The 21717-nt window shown below is 43.1% G+C and overlaps 1 pseudogene; it reads left to right on the top strand.

Annotated features, from left to right (window-relative positions):
* The first annotated feature begins 6574 nt into the window (after positions 1-6574).
* On the top strand, positions 6575-7093 carry LOC138283313 (heat shock factor-binding protein 1 pseudogene; annotated as a pseudogene).
* Positions 7094-21717: the final 14624 nt, after the last annotated feature.

The raw sequence follows: 21717 nt of genomic DNA, 5'->3' as shown, positions 1-21717 counted from the left end.
GTGTCCCTTGTGGGGGGTGAGAGTGCCCCCCAGGAAGTCCTGGCATGCCAGGCAAAGATTCAACCTCAGGGTGGTGACTCTGGGTTGGATAACCGGGTTCAGAGGTTAAACTTTGACCTGGTGGGGGGTAGATGTGCCCCCCAGAAAGTCCTGGAATGCCAGGCAATGGGTCAACCTCAGGGTGGTGACTCTGGGTTGGCTTACCAGGTGAAGAGGTCAAACTCTGACCGGGTGGGAGGTAGGTGTGCCTCCCAAGAAGTCCTGCTGTGCCAGGCAATTGTCCAACCTCAGGGTGTTGACTCTGGGTTGGATGGTCAGGTTCCGAGGTTAAACTCTGACCTGGTGGGGGGTAGGTGTGCCCCCCAGAAAGTCCTGGCGTGCCAGGCAGTTGTCCAACCTCAGGGTGTCGACTCTGGGTTGGATGGCCAGGTTCAGAGGTTAAACTCTGACCTGGTGGGAGGTAGGTGTGCCTCCCAGAAAGTCCTGGGGTGCCAGGCAATTGCCCAACCTCAGGGTGGTGACTCTGGGTTGGCTAACCAGGTTCAGAGGTCAAACTCTGACCTGGTGGGGGGTAGGTGTGCCCCCCAGAAAGTCCTGGTATACCAGGCAATGGTTCAACCTCAGGGTGGTGACCCTGGGTTGGAGAACCAGGCTCAGAGGTTAAACTCTGACCTGGTGGGAGGTAGGTGTGCCTCCCTGAAAGTCCTGGCCTGCCAGGCAATGGTTCAACCTCAGGGTGGTGACTCTGGGTTGTATATCCCGGTTCAGAGGTTAACCTCTGACCTGGTGGGGGGTAGGTGTGCCCCCCAGAAAGCCCTGGTGTACCAGGCAGTTGTCCAACCTCAGGATGGTGACCCTAGGTTGGAGAACCAGGTTCAGAGGTTAAACTCTGACCTGGTGGAGGGTCAGTGTGCCCTCCAGGAAGTCCTGGCATGCCAGGCGATTGTTCAACTTCAGGGTGGTGACTCTGAGTTGAATGGCCCAGTTCAGAGGTTAAACTCTGACCTGGTGGAGGGTCAGTGTGCCCTCCAGAAAGTCCTGGCGTGCCAGGCAATTGTTCAACCTCAGAGTGCTGGCTCTGGGTTGGATAACCGGGTTCAGAGGTTAAACTCTGACCTGGTGGGGGGTAGGTGTGCCCCCCAGAAAGTCCTGGCGTGCCAGGCAATTGTTCAACCTCAGGGCGGTGACTCTGGGTTGGATACCCAGGTTCAGAGGTTAAACTCTGACCTGGTGGGAGGTAGGTGTGCCTCCCAAGAAGCCCTGCTGTGCCAGGCAATTGTCCAACCTCAGGGTGTTGATTCTGGGTTGGATGACCAGGTTCAGAGGTTAAACTCTGACCTGGTGGGGGGTAGGTGTGCCCCCCAGAAAGTCCTGTCGTGCCAGGCAATTGCCCAACCTCAGGGTGGTGACCCTGGGTTGGGGAACCAGGCTCAGAGGTTAAACTCTGACCTGGTGGGAGGTAGGTGTGCCTCCCAGAAAGTCCTGGTGCGCCAGGCAATTGTTCAACTTCAGGGTGGTGACTCTGAGTTGAATGGTCAGGTGCAGAGGTTAAACTCTGACCTGGTGGAGGGTCAGTGTGCCCTCCAGGAAGTCCTGGTGTGCCAGGCAATTGTTCAACTTCAGGGTGGTGACTCTGAGTTGAATGGTCAGGTGCAGAGGTTAAACTCTGACCTGGTGGAGGGTCAGGGTGCCCTCCAGGAAGTCCTGGCGTGCCAGGCAATTGTTCAACTTCAGGGTGGTGACTCTGAGTTGAATGGGCAGGTGCAGAGGTTAAACTCTGACCTGGTGGGGGGTAGGTGTGCCTCCCAGGAAGTCCTGGTTTGCCAGGCAGTGATCCAGTCTGAGGGTACAGACCCTGGGCTGGAAGACCAGGTTCAGGGTGTCCCCCCGGACCTGGAGGGAGGGGCTACTGATAACAGTGCCCCTACCATGTTGTCTTCTGAGGAGGCCACTCCTAGTTGGAGGGTGCTGGACCCCAGAAGGGAGGGCAGGGGGAGGGAAGCCTCACCCCGGGCCCTAGTCCAACCTGAAGGTACAGGCCCCAGGTTGGAGGGCCAGTGGCAGGTTAACAGCCCTGCACTGGTGGAGGAATGGTACAGGGTGACTTCTGTAAGCACCCTGACCATGTTGGACCCTGGGGGTACCGCTCCAGGAGGGAGGGTACAAAGCCCCAGAGGGGAGGACCAGGTTCAGGCTGTCATCCCTGACCTGGTGGAAGGGAGAGTGGTTAAAGGGTGCACAGCACCTGGGGCTACCGCCCCCCACTCTCCACAGCCACAGTGGTTGGAGAGCTTTGAGAGGCCTGGGGCCTGGCTCTCATCCCTGGCAGCTGTCAGTAATCACTGTGGCTTGCTGTCCGGGTGGACAGAGTTATCCCTGGGGAGGGGACAAGTGTCACACCCCAGGGGTAGAGTGGGCAACACCACTATGTTGGTCATGGTGGTACTATCCTGCTCCTGGGATACATCTGTGAGCAAAGTAAGGTTAGGTGCTACACAGATGGGATCCGCAGGAAAGGAGAAAGGTTCCCCATGGATGGGCTTAGTGGGCCCTGAGAGTATGGACAGAGGGATCCAATGGGAGTCAGGAAGGCGAAGAACTGGAGCATGCCCCTGCTGTTGTGGGCCTGGGTCCTTGTTCTGTCGCCTCAAACAGGGAAGTACATCAGGATAGTGATTGTTCTCCCCTGGCTTTAGGCTGGTGGGGGGTCATGTTGGACCTGGCTTTTTGACAGGGACATCCCCAAACTTTTTGCCTCCTTCCTCCTATTTTTTTCTGACCTGTTGTTGTTGGCTTTTGACCTCTGAGCACTTTACCACTGCTAACCAGTGCTAAAGTGCATATGCTCTCTGTGTAAATTGTACTATTGATGGGTTTATCCATGATTGACTATTTAATTTACCTGTAAGTCCCTAGTAGAGTGCACTACATGTGCCTGGGGCATGTAGATTAAATGCTACTAGTGAGCCTGCAGCACTGGTTGTGCCACCCACCTCAGTAGCCCCTTAACCTTGTCTCAGGCCTGCCATTGCAAGGCCTGTGTGTGCAGTTTCACTGCCACTTCGACTTGGCATTTAAAAGTACTTGCCAAGCCTAGAACTCCCCTTTTTTCTACATATAAGTCATCCCTAATGTGTGCCCTAGGTAACCCCTAGAGCAGGGTGCTGTGTAGGTAAAAGGCAGGACATGTACCTGTGTAGTTATATGTCCTGGTAGTGTAAAACTCCTAAATTCGTTTTTACACTACTGTGAGGCCTGCTCCCTTCATAGGCTAACATTGGGGCTGCCCTCATACACTGTTGAAGTGGCAGCTGCTGATCTGAAAGGAGCAGGAAGGTCATATTTAGTATGGCCAGAATGGTAATACAAAATCCTGCTGACTGGTGAAGTCGGATTTAATATTACTATTCTAGAAATGCCACTTTTAGAAAGTGAGCATTTCTTTGCACTAAAATCTTGTTGTGCCCTTCAATCCACGTCTGGCTAGGTTTAGTTGACAGCTCCTTGTGCATTCACTCAGACACACCCCAAACACAGGGTACTCAGCCTCACTTGCATACATCTGCATTTTGAATGGGTCTTCCTGGGCTGGGAGGGTGGAGGGCCTGCCCTCACACAAAGGACTGCCACACCCCCTACTGGGACTCTGGCAGACAGGATTGAGCTGAAAGGGAACTTGGTGCATTTCTTAGAGACTCTTTGAAATCACCCCCACTTCAAAGGCACAACTTAGTATAAAACAGGGCCTCTGCCCTACCTCATCAGACACTTGCTGGAGAAGAAACCGGAACCAGAAACTACATCCTGCCAAGAAGAACTGCCTGGCTGCTCAAAGGACTCACCTGTCTGCTTTCTCCAAAGGACTGCTGTCCTGCTGTTGCCCTGCTGCCTTGCTGAACTCTTGTCTGGCTGTGAAAGTGCTCTCCAAGGGCTTGGATAGAGCTTGCCTCCTGTTCCTTGAAGTCTCAGGACCAAAAAGACTTCTGCCTTTCACGTGGACGCTCCGTGCGCCGAAAATTTCGACGCACAGCTTGTTTCGCGGCGAGAAAAACGCCGCACACCGACGCTGATCAACGCGACGCCCTCGGGACGATCGAGACTTCGACGCACAACCTCGCAAGGACAAAGCCGCCCGACTTCCAAGGAGAAATCGACGCGACGCCTACCGTGAGTGCGAAACTTTGACGCACGGCCTCGCAAGGACAACGCCGCCCGACTTCCAAGGAGAAATCGATGCGACGCCTGCCGTGAGACCAAAATTTCGACGCACGGCCTCGCAAGGACAACGCCGCCCGACTTCCAAGGAGAAATCGACGCGACGCCTACCGTGAGATCGAAACTTCGACGCGCAGCCCCGCAGAACGACGCGCAGCCGGAAAATAAGCAGGAGAATCCACGCACAGACCCGGGACATCTGGTAATCCCCGCGATCCACAAAAAGAGACTGTCTGCGCGCCGGAAAACGACGCCCGACTTCCCCGCGTGGAAAAGAACGACGCAAGTCTGTGTGTGCTGAGGAGAAATCAACGCACACACCCCTTTTTCCACGCATCTCTTCTCCTGTGGCCCTCTGAGGAGATTTCCCACCAGAAACCAGGTACTCTGTGCTTGAAAGACACTTTATTGCTTTTTAAAAGACTTAAAGACACTTAATATCACTTTTCAGTGATATCTTTACAAATTCGTATTGCAACTTTGATCGTTTTGACCTACAAGTACCCAGATAAATATTCTATATTTTTCTAAACACTGTGTGGTGTATTTTTGTGGTGTTATACTATGGTGTTGTATGATTTATTGCACAAATGCTTTACACATTGCCTTCTAAGTTAAGCCTGACTGCTCGTGCCAAGCTACCGGAGGGTGAGCACAGGCTGATTTTGGATTGTGTGTGACTTACCCTGACTAGAGTGAGGGTTCTTGCTTGGACAGAGGGCAACCTAACTGCCAACCAAAAACCCCATTTCTAACATGCGTCAAAATTTTTGACGCACATTCGGCACAAACAGAGTATAAATATGCCCCTAAATGTTCCTGCTAGAGAGATAGGTATCAGTGTTTTGTCTATTGGCAGTTTTGACCCACTATAAAGTATAAGAAAAGGTTAATATGCCTGCTGCAAAGAAAATATCTGTATTTTATGTGGATAGCTGAGTGGATTAGTAAAGCCAGCCTTTACAGGCACTTTATAACAAATGAAAGATATGTAGGACAGGGGCTATAAAGAGATAAGGGGCACTTTTTCCAGGTTGTATGGAGGAAATCCGAAGAGGCCATGGGGGGTGGGGCAGAAAAGATTGTCGCACCAGGAGCCACTAGTGCTAACAACCAGCACGACGTTTAATTAAGAAAAGTTCTGCGCCCATTGGTCTGCCATATTGTTTCTGCATGGCAGTCGAGAGGAATTTTTTTTTTTTTTTTCAAAAACCTTCTATAATGCATGGATTTGTTTTTGACATATAATAACGTCAGTGTCTGCAACGCCCTGGGTATTGTTTCCCAGTACTTCCAGGATAGTGTTGAGTTTTCATGCTTACACCACTCCCGGGCAGGAAAGAAACGTTTTGAAGGTTACACCTTGTGTGGGCCAGGCTGGATTGGAAAGAAAAATCAGCCTGTCCAATCCTGTTAAAACCAGCCCCACACTGCAGGAGGCCATGACTAGCAAGGGGCTATGGAGGCACAGTTAGGTCTTGTGTCATTCACCTCAGGTGGGCGGATACCGTGCCTTACGTTTCACCTGCCTCGTTTAGTATCAGACGCCATAGTTTGATTCTACTGTACTATCAGAAACCCATTTCAGACAGGCTATCAGGCTGACAGGAACAGGAAGGCTGAACCTATTCAGCCACTCTGCCCCCCACCCCAGGGTACAGGTCTAAGGGGAGGCCGTCAGGACAGGATAGGCTGCCAATACCACTCCTCACAAAATGATTGCCTTAGTCTCTAGCTTTATCCTAGGCATATGGAATTCTTATCACCCCGTTATGAAACAGTCTCATTTTCCAAAGTTAATTGGGCTAATTAGCTAAATTGGTGGTTGGGTTAATTAGCCAGTTATCTATTTTAACGTTAAAATTTTGGTTTCAACGCTCAGGACCAAAGATGGGTTAGAAATCTTGTTATTCTCTGTGTAAAGGGATACATTTCTGTTTGTGGGCAAATAACACTTGACACATTCCACACTTATTTACTGTATCTCATTCATTGTTATTGCTAGATAATTTGACGTGCCAGTAATTCTTTGTAAGGTTTTCTGAGGCCTTCTATAGTGGGTGTTTGTTTTGTTTCACTAATGACCAAGCTGAAACACTCATGCACTGGCAAAAACTTCGCAAGGTTTGTAAAAGGAGATTAGCATGCTCAAAGTACACATTTAAAAATGGTCACAGCAATGAAATGAAAACATTTACAAATGATTCTCCACGGCAGAGTAATCAGGTGATCTACGTGTGGGAGCCCAGTCTTCTTCTCTTGAGATGTGAGTAAGCGGTCGTTGCTTGGACTGTCAGCAGAGAACAGCTGTAGAGCGCCTGTACCTGATTTGTTTCTTCTTACAGACTCACCTTAGCGTCCCTCAGAGCAACAGAGGGCCCGCGACATGACTGAAACCGACCCTAAAAGTGTCCAGGACCTGACAGCGGTGGTGCAGACGTTGCTTCAACAAATGCAAGACAAGTTTCAAACCATGTCCGATCAGATAATTGGCAGAATTGATGAGATAAGCGGGCATATTGATGACTTGGAGAAGAACATTGCAGACCTCATGACACAAGCAGGAGTTGAAGAGGAGGAAGAACTTACAAAGTCTGACGCAAAAGTTGTCTGAGTGGATTTTGGAAAGTTTCAGCCTGACACAAAAGTTGTCTGAGCGGATTTTGGAAAGTTCTATACAGGCCAGATGAATCATGGAAGTTTTCTCAAAATTGACAACATTTTTGGGGAAAAAACATTTTGTATAGCTACTCGTTATATAGCTGCATTTCTAAAGTTTATTGTATATTTAGATTAACATGTATGCTGGTTGTGTTAACTTTTATTTCTCATGATTAGCTCCATCTTCATTTCAAGATGTTTATTTATTAAACTATGATTCTCCACTGCAATATACACAGAAAATAAATGTATCTGTATAATAATGCAAAGCAAATTATGAATCAAAAAATATGCATCAGCATGAGGCAAGGTCACAAATGCTTCATCTCCCTCCAATCAGCATCAGATCGGCAGATCCCAGAATCGTGGACATGTCTGAGATCTGAATCACTCTCGGCCCTCAGTCAATCTGGTCTCGGCATCTTATACTTTGAACAAACAAAAGAGGAATATTCTAGAACCTCCCTCTCACTGCAGAAGTTTATTATTAAAAAAATGCTGATTACTTTAGGCCAGCTTTGAAAAGAACATGTCGGAACTTGGCCACAATCCCAAGGTGCCACTTCAAAACAAGACCGCTCTCTGCTATCTTAGTACATTCATATCAGCCTAAGCCCTTGGTGGGAAAGAACACAAAAAATAAAAACATGAGCACATTGTACAACGTGGGAAACTACTTGCAGCTTTTAACGTGGCGGTGGCTAATGCTAAAAAAAAGCCAATAGTCAAAATGAAGTTGTTGGTCACTAATGTGACGGTGTGCTGCTAGGCTAAGTGCAATGTGGAGTCAGTGGTCAAAACATAAATATCATTACACGCCACCCTTTTGACCAATTACTCATATACCCTATAGTCCTAAAATCAACTTCTCTTTTTTCCCTTTTAAAACATTGCAAGCAAATTAGGTATGCGTTGTACACAGCAACATAATGAAATGACAAGAGCAATCACTATAAAGCAATGGGAGTGTGATTAACTTATTTATCATTCAGATGTTATAAACATCTAAACCAGGCACACCTACAACAGAAAGACTTAAGCTTAGATACTCTGATTGGGATAGTAATTGAATCAAAGTCTTCACTTAATTGAATAGTGTTTCTAGGATAACAAGTTGTTTTAGAGTTAGATGGAAACATCATTAGCCCTAATCATGTAAAGGTACAGGGTCCACCTGTAATGTTTGCTGGAATGTAAGTAAAAGTGAGGTCCCCATATGAGAATAGTCAGCCAAATGGCAACTTAAACATGCTTAACAAGACTGGCAGTGGTCATCAGGTGATAACAAGCCGTGTTGTTGGTTCCATTTGAATTGCAATCAAACAGGTTAATAGAACATCCATGGTACTCTGCATTATTCCCATGCAGAACTTTGATCTGTGAAGCACAATTTGTCCCAAATGGATCCATAGGTATTGCGCTTCAAAAGCAGCAGGGGTGTTGCACAACATGATTGATCAATCAGGTTCAGATTAGGGGTGCTGTTCCGCCCGACCACACATACACACGCCCAAAGGGAGACCACCCGGCACACTCATGGTCAGAGGCAAGTCGTAGTATGATCTGTAAAAGAAACAAGTGTGATCTTTCTTGCAAATAACATTTGTCGGCTGAAATGTGCTCCCATTTGCCTTTCCTGGTTTCATGATCAGCAGGACATTATTAGGGCCCTTGGCTATACTTACTGCAGGTTCTGGAGGGCCATTTCACCCACACCTTAGCACCAGGGTTTTTGTCAGTTAAACCAAAACCTTCTTTTCCTTGTATTGTTAGAAGGGCTGGGGCAGTCCCCTTTCTCATCAATCCTCCATACAGTGAAATTTTGACAAGCTGGTCAATTTTGTAACTATGTAGGTCAAGACCTACAGATTATGGTGTGGCTCTGTAAGGAGCTGAAGCTCTTGGTGGCAACATGTGGTTGTATCAGGAGAGTTTTAACATTTTGTAATGGTCTGTTATTCAGAATCTGGAGGGCTTCACTTAAATGCTCTCTCCAGCTTTTCAGAGTCCCATCAGATAATTGTTTATTCCAGAACCCCATGGACACTCCTGTTCTTCTCTGCTTTTGCCACCTGCTCCAATCTACATATTGTCCCTGGATAGTTACATGCAGCACAATGTCTCCTTCCCGCACTGTCCAGAAGTCTAAAGCCTGATGAATAATTTCTTTTGCCAAATCAAAAGCACAATGCTGCTCTTCACCCCATTCAAACTCATGTTGTTTTCTTGTCACTTTGTACCAAAGTGTTAAGATTTTACTCAGAAGAGGGTCATACTGTTTCCAAACATCAACCAATCCCATGAATCGCTGTGTCTCTTGCTTAGTGCGAGGAGTAGCAAACTCCAAAATCTTTTGTTTTACCTGTAGCAACATCTCTCTATGTCCTGGCCACATTTTAGTCTGCAAAAGCTCAGTGAATATATCTTTAACATCCTTAATTTTTTGCTGGGTGTAATCTTTTAAAGAATGCATTTCAACTCCTGCCAATTTCTGTCGGCTACCCTGTACTGTTAGTCTAAATATTGGCTGAGCACAAACTACGTTCTGCTCATGTAGCTCACACTGGCCCCCACCTTTTTTAACCTCCTCATAACTGGAATGTAAAAAATCAGCTTTCCCTATGACGGCTTGGTAGATATCAGCCTCATCTTGTAATAACTTATTCTGACAAGACAGCATGGTTACAGTATTTGTTGTGTCAACAAACTGTTTCTCTAATTTCTGATTTTCATATTCTAACTGCTTACATCTCTCATGCATTTTTCTGTAAGCAGACAAAAGTATCCAAACCCTCCTGTCAAGAAAATAAGGGTAATCATTCCATTCAAACAGCACCTTTTTTTAAAGATATAAGTACAGTTATTAATTCTGTTTTATTCAAGCACCCATCACAAAACTTAGAAAGTCCTGATAAACAAGAAAACACATTTGCCAAGACATCATAAGGCATTTTAATTTCACATGCATTTTCAGAAAAGGTTTGCGGTGCTTCCTTTAACTCGCTGAGTAAAAACATAGGCCCGTATTTATACTCCGTTTGCGCCGAATTTGCGTCGTTTTTTTCGACGCAAATTCGGTGCAAAACTAACGCCATATTTATACCTTGGCGTTAGACGCGTCTAGCGCCAAAGTATTGGCAAAGAGCGTCATTTTTTTGCGTGAACGCCTTCCTTGCGTTAATGAGATGCAAGGAAGGCATCCCGTCTAAAAAAATGACGGCGACGCAAATGCGTCGTATTTATACTCCCGGGCAAAAATCACGCCCGGGAGGTGGCTGGTCAAAAAACCCCGCATTTGCGCCACATTTTAACGCCTGGGTCAGGGTAGGCGTTAAGGGGCCTGTGGGCTCAAAATGAGCCCACAGGTGCCCTCCCCTGCCCCCAGGGACCCCCCCTGCCACCCCTGCCCACCCCAGGAGGACACCCAAGGATGGAGGGACCCACCCCAGGGACATTCAGGTAAGTTCACGTAAGTATAATTTTTTATATTTGTAAATTTTTTTTGGGTGGCATAGGGGGGCCTTATTTGTGCCACCCTACATGCCACTATGCCCAATGACCATGCCCAGGGGACATAAGTCCCCTGGGCATGGCCATTGGGCAAGGGGGCATGACTCCTGTCTTTACTAAGACAGGAGTCATGAAATGGCGTCTGGGCGTCGTAAAAAAATGGCGCAAATCGGGTTGAGGCGATTTTTTTGCCTCAACCTGACTTGCCCCATTTTAAGACGCCCTAACGTCATTTTTGCCCAACGCCGGCGCTGCCTGGTCTACGTGGTTTTTTTCGCCATTCCATAAATACGGCGCCCGCATGGCGCTTCAGAATGGCGTTAGACGGCGCTAAATTTTTTGACGCTAAACTGCGTTAGCGCAGTTTAGCGTCAAAAAGTATAAATATGGGCCATAGTTTCACTTTTAAATCGTACACTTTCAACTTCTAACCTCCCTTTAAACTGACCGACTACAGCAAAATGTTTTGCTTCACTAATGACCGAGCTGAAACGATCATGTACTGACAAAAATCTCTGAAAACTGCTATATGTCCCTCCTATCAGCATGAGATCGCCAGATCCCAGAATTGATTGAGGAGAGAGAGGTCAATTATCCTCACAGGAAGATTGACACACCCCAACATCCTGGGCTTGTCTGAGCTCTGAATCACTCTCGGTCCCCGGTCCATCTGGTCTCGGCTTCTTATACTTTGAACAAACAAGAGAGGGAAATTCTAGAACCTCCCTCTCACTGCAGAAGTTTATTATTAAAAAAATGCTGATTACTTTAGGCCAGCTTTGAAAAGAACATGTCGGGACTTGGCCACAATCCCAAGGTGCCACTTCAAAACAAGACCGCTCTCTGCTATCTTAGTACATTCATATCAGCCTAAGCCCATGGTGGGAAAGAACACAAAAAATAAAAACATGAGCACATTGTACAACGTGGAAAACTACTTGCAGCTTTTAACATGGTGGTGGCTAATGATAAAATGAAGTCAATAGGCAAAATGAAGTTGGTGGTCACTAATGTGACGGTGTGTTGCTAGGCTAAGTGCAACGTGGAGTCAGTGGTCAAAATATAAATTTGCCAATCTAAAGACAATCAAACAAACAAACAGCTTTGCAGTTCTTCCAACCCTGAATGAGTTGTAATATGTAACTATATTCTTGGTGATGAGCAGCTAGTCTAGCCAATCTTGCCAAACCTTTTTGAGCTCCTCCAGGAAGTAATGCTTTAACCAATGGCTTGAGGTCAGTGTGTATTAAGAACTTTGTTCCCCGCAAATGCGTTCTAAAGTACTCTGCTCCACAGGGATCTGCAATTGCTTCACATTGTATGACTGAATAGTTATATTCAGAAGTAGTGAGTGTTCTAGAGGCAAAAACAACTGTTCTTTCCGGTTTCCCATGAATTTGTGAGAGAACTGTTCCTATTCCAGTGGTACTAACATCAACAGTAAGTATTGAGTTTAATCTTGTATCAAACGGTGTAACAATCCCAGTGTTACATGTTTCTTCTTATATCTGATCAAAAGATTTTTGCTGTTCCATTCCCCACTCAAAGTTATTACCCTTCTTCAAGAGCAATCTCAGACATTCAGTTATTTCAGAAAACTTGTGAACACATTTTGCATAGTACTCTATGAGACCTAGAAAGATCTAAAATTATCCTTATCCATGGGAGGAGGAGCTAATCTTATCGCATCCAACAAATTCTCCTTCGGCTTCACGCCATTTGAAGTGATGGTATATCCTAAGTACTCAACTTTGTCGACCAGAAACTTGCATTTCTCTTGCAGAAGAGACAAACCTGCTTTCAAGATACAATGTAGTGCGTGCTTAAGCACTATATTGTGTTGTTGTACAGAGTCACCAAAAACTAAAATGTCATTTTGAAAATATAAGATGTTTGACATTCCTTTAAATACTTCGTTCATCATCCTCTGAAATACGCTCGCTGCTGAACATAACCCAAATGGCATATGTGTGAATTGGAAAGTGACCTCTATATGATGAGCCCAGTAAGTGGTTTTGATTCTTCATGACGTCTAATCTGAGGATACACATTTTTCAAATCTAATTTGGTAAAATGTTTGACTCCTCCCAAAGCTAAAATTAGCTCATTAATGTTTGGTAACAGATAAGCATCTACTGTCACATTCTTCTTTAAAGATCTAAGGTCTACACAAAATCTGTATTTGTCATCGAATTTTTCTCTGATCACTACTGGACATATCCACCTGGACGACTCGACAGGTTCAATTACCCCAGATGGAAGCTTGTCATCTAGCATTCCTTTAACTGCAGCTCTAGCAACCAAACGGATTGCGCATAACTTGTGCTGTAGAGGAATGGCTTCAGTTTTGTAAACAATTTTGTGCACATACCCCTTTAAATAATTTATTTTCAAAAACCTCTTGAGCTTCATTCAAAATATCCTCTAGAGAGACATCATCAACAACTGTTACCTGATTGGATGCTCTTTGGTTCACTATTATACCGAGATCATATTGATGGATCCAACTTAATATAGGTGGTCTCTCCACAGCTATGTACACCTTTCCTACAACTTGCCTCCCTTCAGACTCTATTGTGGTTTCCATGTATCCTATCATATCTGTCTTCTCACCATGATATCCTCCTGGATTGATATCTTTAGGACTCAACTTTCACTTGGCCATATCTCTGTGAATACTACTTCGGGAACAGTGGTGTACATGGACCCAGAATCTATCATTAGTTCAGCTTTCTCTTCATTAAGTACAAATTCAGCTTTTTGCCTTTTCCTTCTTTCTCCCCTGTTCATTCCCCATGCCACCCACACTGACTATTTCGTCTTCATGAATGACGTGTATTATTTCCTCTTCTACTGCAACCACTCTGTTAATTTCCTTGTTTAAATACAGTGGTAAAATGATCTTTTCAGCCACATTTCCAACACTTCTTGTTAACTTCTATACACTTGTGATATTCTGCAGTATGCAAATTGCTACCACATCATTAACGTGACCTAATGACCTGTTTAGATTTCACATTTCCTTGTCCTGATTTTACTACCACTCCTACGTCCGGTTCTGTCTTATTTGACAATATACTATTTAACATCTTACATTTCCATCTCCCTCATGCACAATTCTGATTGTTCCACTACTTTTGTTATGTCTATGGCATTTGTAAGTGATGGATTATTTGCCACCCATAACCTTTCTTGAATTTTCTGCAATGAACAATCAATTGGTCTTGAACTATTCCATCCGCCATGGTACCAAATTAACATTTTACAGAGAGCTCTCTCAAATTGAATTCAAACTCATCAATTGATTCTCCATCATCTTGTTAACATGTGTAAAATATATATCTATTCATAACTAAATTCACGTCTTTATGAAAACTACGTTCTAGGAGTTTTTAGCTTCCTCATATGCATCTTCAATGGGATCTCCATTGGGTTCAGTAACTATTAGAAAATATTTAAAAATGTGTTGATCCTCTTTACCTAAGGAATATAAAAGCAAAAAATGTTTCCAAGCTGCACTAAACTCCTGACCATCTAGTGCTTCAATGTAGGTCTCAAACATGCTTTTCCAGTCCTCCCACTCTTCATAAGGGACCTGGTTGCTGTAAAAACAAGGGAGGTGAAACTATTGCATTTATAGATTGTACTATATCTATGTACAGTTCAGTTTGCTTAAAATATAGGCAAAATTGCAAGTTTAGTAAAATATTGTACAGTTTCTGTGAATTATATACATAATCCAATGGAGTCTTACTGGACTGGTTGATTCGCAAAATAGTTTGTTTAATAGTTTGTGACTCACATATATTACTGGTGATTCACAGTATTACTGCTTGCAATATCTGTATTTTGTGGTTATCTGGTGTGCGTATCACCGTACGCTTGTAAATGTCAGGTGTACAGCGTTTATACTATTCTGAAGGTGCAGCGTTTATAATATTCTTAAGGGTGCGCATATCTCTTTTCGTGTCTGATTTCTTCATACAGTGTAGGCAAAGTAAATGGTGTGCATATCACAGTGTGCAGAATTAAGCGTTTATAATATTCTGAAGGTGCAGTATTTATAATATTCTGAAGGGTGTGCACATCACATGTCTAATTCACAAGTACAGTTTACGTGAAGTAAATGGTGTGCGTATCACTGAAAGGGCCCAATTCGAAATGATGTCCACACAGCGTATGCAGAATGCTGGGAGTGACATCATAAGAGTGCTCGCTTGTAGCAGAGAGCTCGTGACTTGTAAACGAGAGAAGATATCTGCATTAAATTAATGTCACTATACAAAAGTTCTAGAGAGGACTCTCCTCCTACACGATGGTAGCTTTTCAATGTGATGGAAAACTTCTTTGCTGCTACCTGTGCAATACGAGGTAGTATGCGACATGCGTTGGTTCAGTGCTGGCTATGTGGTTATGGGCGTGGGGACTGGCTCCTAGTCGCCAATTCTCATCACCATCGCCAATTAATGACTCGGCTACCGACGAGGTAAGTACAATTTATTTAATTCTGTGCCCTTCAACCAGAGCACAGCCTCCCTCAGCCAGCCTTCCTAATTAACGGACATCCTTGGAATTCTGCACTGAACCTCATAAACTCAGAACATTCTACATTCTTTATTTTCCCAGCAGCTCATAAGCCCATAACAGTAACCAAAAACACAGGCAACCCATGGGCATTGATGCATGACCACCTTTAATCCATGAAAATCTATGGTTTGTCCATGAGCTTAAGATCAGGGTAATAGAGTTGTGCCATCCAAGTTGGTATAAAGCTGGGTAGTCCACTATTTGTCCACGAAACCGATCATATTCAGAAAACCTTTGTCTTTAAAGCAAAGTTTTCCATAACTCCTGACTCCAACCAAACCCCAAAGTTAACCAATTACCTGGTGTAGGTTGTGTCATTGGCAGATGCTCCTGGTTCTTCTTTTAACCATTTTTCATGCCAATTCCAGTGATTGCCACAGCAAGGGCTGACCTTTCATCAGCGTTTTCATGATGTTGTTCACTTGGAATGGAAAAGTCTTGATTCTGTTTCTTTGCCCAGGGTCGTGGCACAACTCTATCCTCTTGAGGCTACCTAAAAGTGATATCTCTAGTTGAATTGCTCTGGCTTCACTGGGTCCAGTAGGTAAGCAGGGTTAGCCATGCCTCGTTTGACACTGCCAGCTGGCATTTATGGGTTCTATACATTTCAGTCATTAGTGACAGACTTATAGAACTATTTAAGTTTGTGGGGCTGAAAAATCAACAACATTATTTGCTGCAGAGACCCCAACATTGTTGTTAGTGCAAGATGAAAAGGTGATTCTGTAAGGATTAGAATTTGTAGGAGGGGAGGCATTTTAGTATTTCTTTTGGTAACTCTTATGTTTCGCCTCCTACAAAGAAGGATTTTCCTAGCTTGTGAGTAGAAAATCTAAATGTTATGGCAAGCACAAGAAACAAAACATTTATGTCTATCATTAATTTGCTATTCCGAACTGCAATCAAACATAAGATCAGCAATGAAGCTTTATGATGGTACTGCTCACATTTCCATTGCAGAAACCGTTTATCTTCTTGGGAAGAGCTGACTGCAACTACCAGTGTGTCCACTGTAACAATTCAAGGACAAAGCCATATATGGATCATTGTGTTGCAGTGAGAAAGCGGAGAGATTACCTGGTTCCAGAGTCTGAAGCAATAGAGACTCTCAGATGGAGAACAAGATGGAATGTTGCAAATTAATGCCTTTTTAGATAGCAATAGTGTGTGTTCCTTAGGCTAGAGAGGTGTTGCTTGCTGACTTCTAACTGAGAAGACCCTTATCACCTCCTGAGTTCACAAAGACTTTATGCCTCAACATTCACATTCTCTCTTCAGAGACCTTTATTGGTTTCCGGGAGCTGGCACTTTAATGTATTTGCCCAACCCTGACCTATACTTACTTAATTTAGATTAGGGGTTTCCTTTGAGGAACACATTTTTGCATATTTTGTGTTCTTATGTAGTTCCTGATAATGTTCTATTTTTCCTTATCTTAAAATATTGGCTCATTCATTATTTAAACTGGTAATAACATGCTTAATTTCTAAATACTTAATGAAATAATGACTTTGATTTAACAACTTTTTTTAATAGATGATTTTAAAATCTTTGAGAACTTCTCTTTGTTGTTTCCTCCAGCATCCAATTGGTCTTCACTGTTTATGGAAAGAATGTAAATGATTGCTCCTAGGGCTCTCTCCACATCAACTTAAAAGGCCCATACCACCAGTGGTGGTGTTTGTATGATGATTACACTTGGTGTTTGAGATTAAAGCATTCCTGCTCCATCTCTTATTTTTAGTTCTGATTAGTATTAAAATAATTTCACAGTGTCTGCTTTTTTGCATCCGTGACCACAAACTTAAATATGCCTCTTTACTCATATTGAAAACTAATCTTATATTTCCCTCCTAAGTAACTGTGACAACAGCTTTTCTGTTCAACATTCGCACTGCCTTAATATGTGCCCCGTACCTCCTCTCACTCCATCTCAGTCACTTACTTTTTTCTATAAGATTGTTATTAAGAGTGTGTGTAACAAATCACAAAGAAAAAAGGTGGGCCATTCTCACACAAGTTAAAGGCATTTTTGTTTTAATAGCAATAATGTATCAATGCATGTATCATTCACATAGAACTTATGTATGAGTATGATGTAAGCTAGTACCTCATCTCAACAAAGTGTTCCTATGAGGAGATTCTTACCATTCCCTCACCTCTCCTCGCCCCACCAATACCCAGACCAGTCATAACTCTCCAAAAACATCAGTGTCAATTGTGGAAACTTACTACATATTTTTGGAAATGTGGCCATCTGATCATTGACTATAACATATTTACATATTTAGCATAGTGTATATAAAGATAGATAGATAGATAGATAGATAGATAGATAGATAGATAGATAGATAGATAGATAGATAGATAGATACTTACTTATATAATTTTTTCATACAATGCCATGAGGATAACGTCTTTCAAACAGTAAGTACATGGCAGGACTCTTTGGGTTGTCCAGGTACTTAGGATCCCAATCATGGGTACTGCCATGGATGTTGAAAACTGTCTTTCTAGTTGGTTAGTGATTCCAGCTATCATGGAGGTGTCATGAAGTAATACAGTTTGGTTGGTTAAGAGGCCATCTATATCTAGATTCAGTCTCACAGTATGCCATATATCATCTGAGTGTTGTGAAAGTGAAATGTATTCCATTCAACATACTGATAGCAAAGCTGAGTTTGTCCACCTGTAATCACAGAGGTGACCAATGCCCTCTGTGTAAGATTGTGAAAGAGCTAAACTTCATTCTGGTTTCCCATCATTATTTAACCTCCTGACGGGAGTTTGCCCAAATGACCCCCCACTACCTGGGCATTAAATAGGAAAAAGAAGAAGAGGATATAATGTGGGAATCAATCTGTTAAACGGAACAACGGAAAACTTAAATTGATCACTGGTATAATGGTCTATTTATTACCAAAAAACAAACACTCTGTGCTGAACCTGCTCTGACCTGGAGTAAGCATTAAAATCACTATAAAAGAAGACTTACGTTAATAGACACATATAACACTGTATCACTGACAAGACATCAAATAATCACACATAACATCATTAGAACATAGAAAGATTGAATGCCATAAACAATGGTAGTTTTTTCTTCTCTCTTCCATTACTTGTTTATCTCTGTGTTAAAAAAAAAAATATGGATATAAAGTCTACAATCAGAGGAAGTCCCACATGTTGTACACAAACCGAAGACCCCTTTGTCCTCTATTCCTTGGCTATGCACATTGCAAAGAAGTCAAGGGAAACTTTTGAAATTCAAAGAGAATCCTTCAAAATAAACGTCTACGCATTTTGGCCGTTCTGCCTATGGGCCTCTTCAAGATAATGGAAGAAAGAAAACCTAGTGAAAGACTATTTACAAACTATGACGTCACAAGCATTAAAAACCATTATTACATCACAATGATACTGATTAAAATCAAGCATCCTGGTATATGGATAAAATTAAAATTGGCATGCGGAGATTCATTATCGCATGAAAACAGGCAAAAGACGCCTTTGTTCCATGTACACCACATTCCACCAACTTGTGCCTTTCAACAATAGTGTTACCAAAAAGTGGCCAGTAACTCTTGCCTTTCAACAAAAGTGCTACGAACAAGGGACCCAACAATGTGGTACATGGGGGACAAGATGGCCACAGCACACAGAATGTAATGTCCAACAGTATAGCAAGAATAAATATTCCTGGTCTCGTATTGCAGGTTGGAGGAAGTATGAAAGCGAAGAGAGTCTTGAGTCTTTTATGCCGATGGTATCTTTATTTGTAGGTGTTAGAGATCACTGTGTCATCATGAAGATACAGACAACACGTGTTTCGTCACACAGGTGACTTCATCAAGGCTTAAATAGTAGTAAACCTGCCAGTAGTATGGCTGCCCAAGCAGCTACAGGTGCGTATGGTAAGGAGCACGTGTAGTAAAACAGGTATACAAGGCCCTGGTAAGCTTGTAATCATGACCTGTAAGTAAGAGTAGCAGCGACCTTCCCGTAGTCTTGATAGCGAGTAATGGTCATTATACCTCTCTACTTGGTAAAAATTATTTGTTTACTGCCTAGAGGTGCGGCGCCTTTTCACCCTTTCTACCCTTATGTCTCTCTTTCTAATGTGGTACATGTGCCTGATGTGATAGGAATCAAAGTATGAAAACCAGGACACAACACCCTGTGTACCAGCTAGTATCGACACCAACACTCTGTGTCCCAAGGGTGTTGTCCTGAGAGAGTGTAGCTTATATAATCTATATTAATATGAAATGCTTATGAACTAGTGTGTGATAATGCCGCTTAAGTAATTGTATTAATGTATTTTGTTTAAAACGTGCACCTGAAATGTGACCACGGGGAGTGGCCACCAATATATACGAGAACTAATAAGAATGACTAATATTGATAAAATATAATATTAAAGTGTGGTTTTGTACTAATTATTAATCATTGCTTTATTGAATTTATGCTGAAATTCTTGTAGGCCTTAGGTTAGCATGAGCCGGAGCTTAGCTGCTTGGCTCTTATACTAAATGTATTTTTCCTATCTTGCAGTGTGCTGACTCGCAAAAGGACATGACCCCTTGTTTTCTTCAAAACTAGAAGCTGAATGTAACCATAGTAGATCCGTTCCCATGAAATACCCATTGCTTGTAGAAATTGCTAATCAAAATGCAACAGTGTAGATTTGTGTAATGTACAAGGTCATTCAAACCAGTGAAGACAATGGAGCTACTGACCAAAAGATGTGCAAAGAATTACAGAAGGATGAAATCATACCGGACGTGCTATCTCCGAAGACGCCAATCATGTGGACCAATGAAAAGCTTGTAAAATAATATGGGGTGAAAGGTTAATGACATAATCCATCTTCCAATTGGGTAAAGATAGTGGGGTATAACTAAGATCCAATAGAACTTTAGGGGAATGTACAACGAAAAAGGGATAAAAACCCATGACAGCCATTTAGAAATAGGTAGGTAATGCTATTGATTTTATCTAGAAACTTTGTCACTCTGTTTGGTGACTTATTGGTTTGCTTAGAACCATCCTCGTCCTTGGATTGCCCATTTACACTTTACCTCCTTATGAGGGAAGTGCCCCTTTTTCCCTGGAGCCGAATTCTGACTGATGGCGATTAGACTGATGTCCTGAAGACGAAGACTGAACTTGAGTGCTGAACTAAACCTTGGAGGGCAACTATGACAATACAATTGTGATTTGTCTCTTTGCTTTTCCTTTCTAGGTACCAACTGCTTACTTTTGACAGAGACCATAGCTAGATGTTTCCCAAATTGGTGTTCTAAAATGTAGCCCAACATTCTAATGCTAATCAGTGGTAAGGACAGGAGTTCACTAAACTGACGCAAATAGACAAACAACTGAATCTATGATTTGTTGAACTGATGCGTTAAGGACACTCTGCTATAATTGACTTATGTTGACGTTGTGTTATGTTCTAATAATTGCGTTCCTCGCGTTGTTTAAGTCTTATTCGAGTTCCCAAATTATGACAATGTTATTGAGTATTTTGCTAATAAAATTAACCCATATGTTCTTAGAATTGTGATCAATAGGGAATAAATCTCTTAAAACACCTCTAAACTGGTGTGGTTATTCATGACTGCGAGGTCATGGTAGTTTCTTGAAATGATTAATGACTTTGACTAAAGTGAAATGTATTGTTGTGATAAATATTGATGATATTATTGATGTATTGATTGACATATTGATTCGCTATCTCGTCCTAAGGTGTCTCTCAACTGGGTCAAAAGATTCATTGGCCTAAAACAAGTCCTAATGGGTAATAAATTATCATAAAGAGATGCGTTAGCAGTCCTTTAAAAACAACATGCTAAATGTAAAGCGATTGTACCTTATGGAATAAAGAGCAGGTTCTATATATTGACGTGCGCAACAAAATAGATTAACTACTGGCGCTGCAACTCATACCTCACGTGGCCCATAAATGGGTGGACAAACAAATACCAATCCACAAAATGAATAGCTGGCAAAAGGGTACTGTCACTGGAAATTACACACTTACTGTGCCAATGGAGAACAGATTCAATCTTGTCCTTTAGGTCTGCCAAGAAATCACAGGGTCTCGCCTTGCTTAAGCACTGTCCTAACAATCTTACTAATTTCTTGTGTCAAACGAGATATGTCGCCCCGTGATAGAAAGTCCAACTGCTTCCGTTTAAGTTGGAGCAAAATAAACAGTCCTCCTAGTGCATAAACACTTCCAAGAGAAGCTAACCTATATCGAGGTAAGTACAGCAGGACAGCCACTTGGTCAATCTGCTGTGGAAACACCTTCTACGTTCTGACGTCCTAAGTGGTGGGCTTCTAATAACTCAGAGGGCATCACCATGGGGAGAACAGGCCAATTGTGTCATGTCAGCTATGTTGGGAGAGCTAATTCAAAGGGAAACTAGACTGCATGGGGAGAGCCACATCGGTACACATAAGTCTTCACACTACTCTTTTGAAAACAGGGCGGGAGGAATGAGAGACCCTGCTTACTGTGAAAGTTGGGTCGCCCTATAAAAAATAATTTATTCAAGAAGGCATGGCAAGTGGAATGTGGAATGTACATGAACACACCATAAAACCATCAAGCCACGTAACACAAAGTAAAATGGCTAAATGTCACGATACTTCAATTCGATTTCCTCAGAAGCAAAAGATAACTCCTCAGTCCCGACCCAAGCTACTCACAACGAATATTAATCCTTCGTGCTG

This window comes from Pleurodeles waltl, chromosome 3_1 (assembly GCF_031143425.1).
Source record: "Pleurodeles waltl isolate 20211129_DDA chromosome 3_1, aPleWal1.hap1.20221129, whole genome shotgun sequence".
Lineage (NCBI taxonomy): Eukaryota > Metazoa > Chordata > Amphibia > Caudata > Salamandridae > Pleurodeles > Pleurodeles waltl.
The sequence above is the reverse complement of the archived record's forward strand: the minus strand, read 5'-3'. Positions and strand labels throughout refer to the sequence as shown.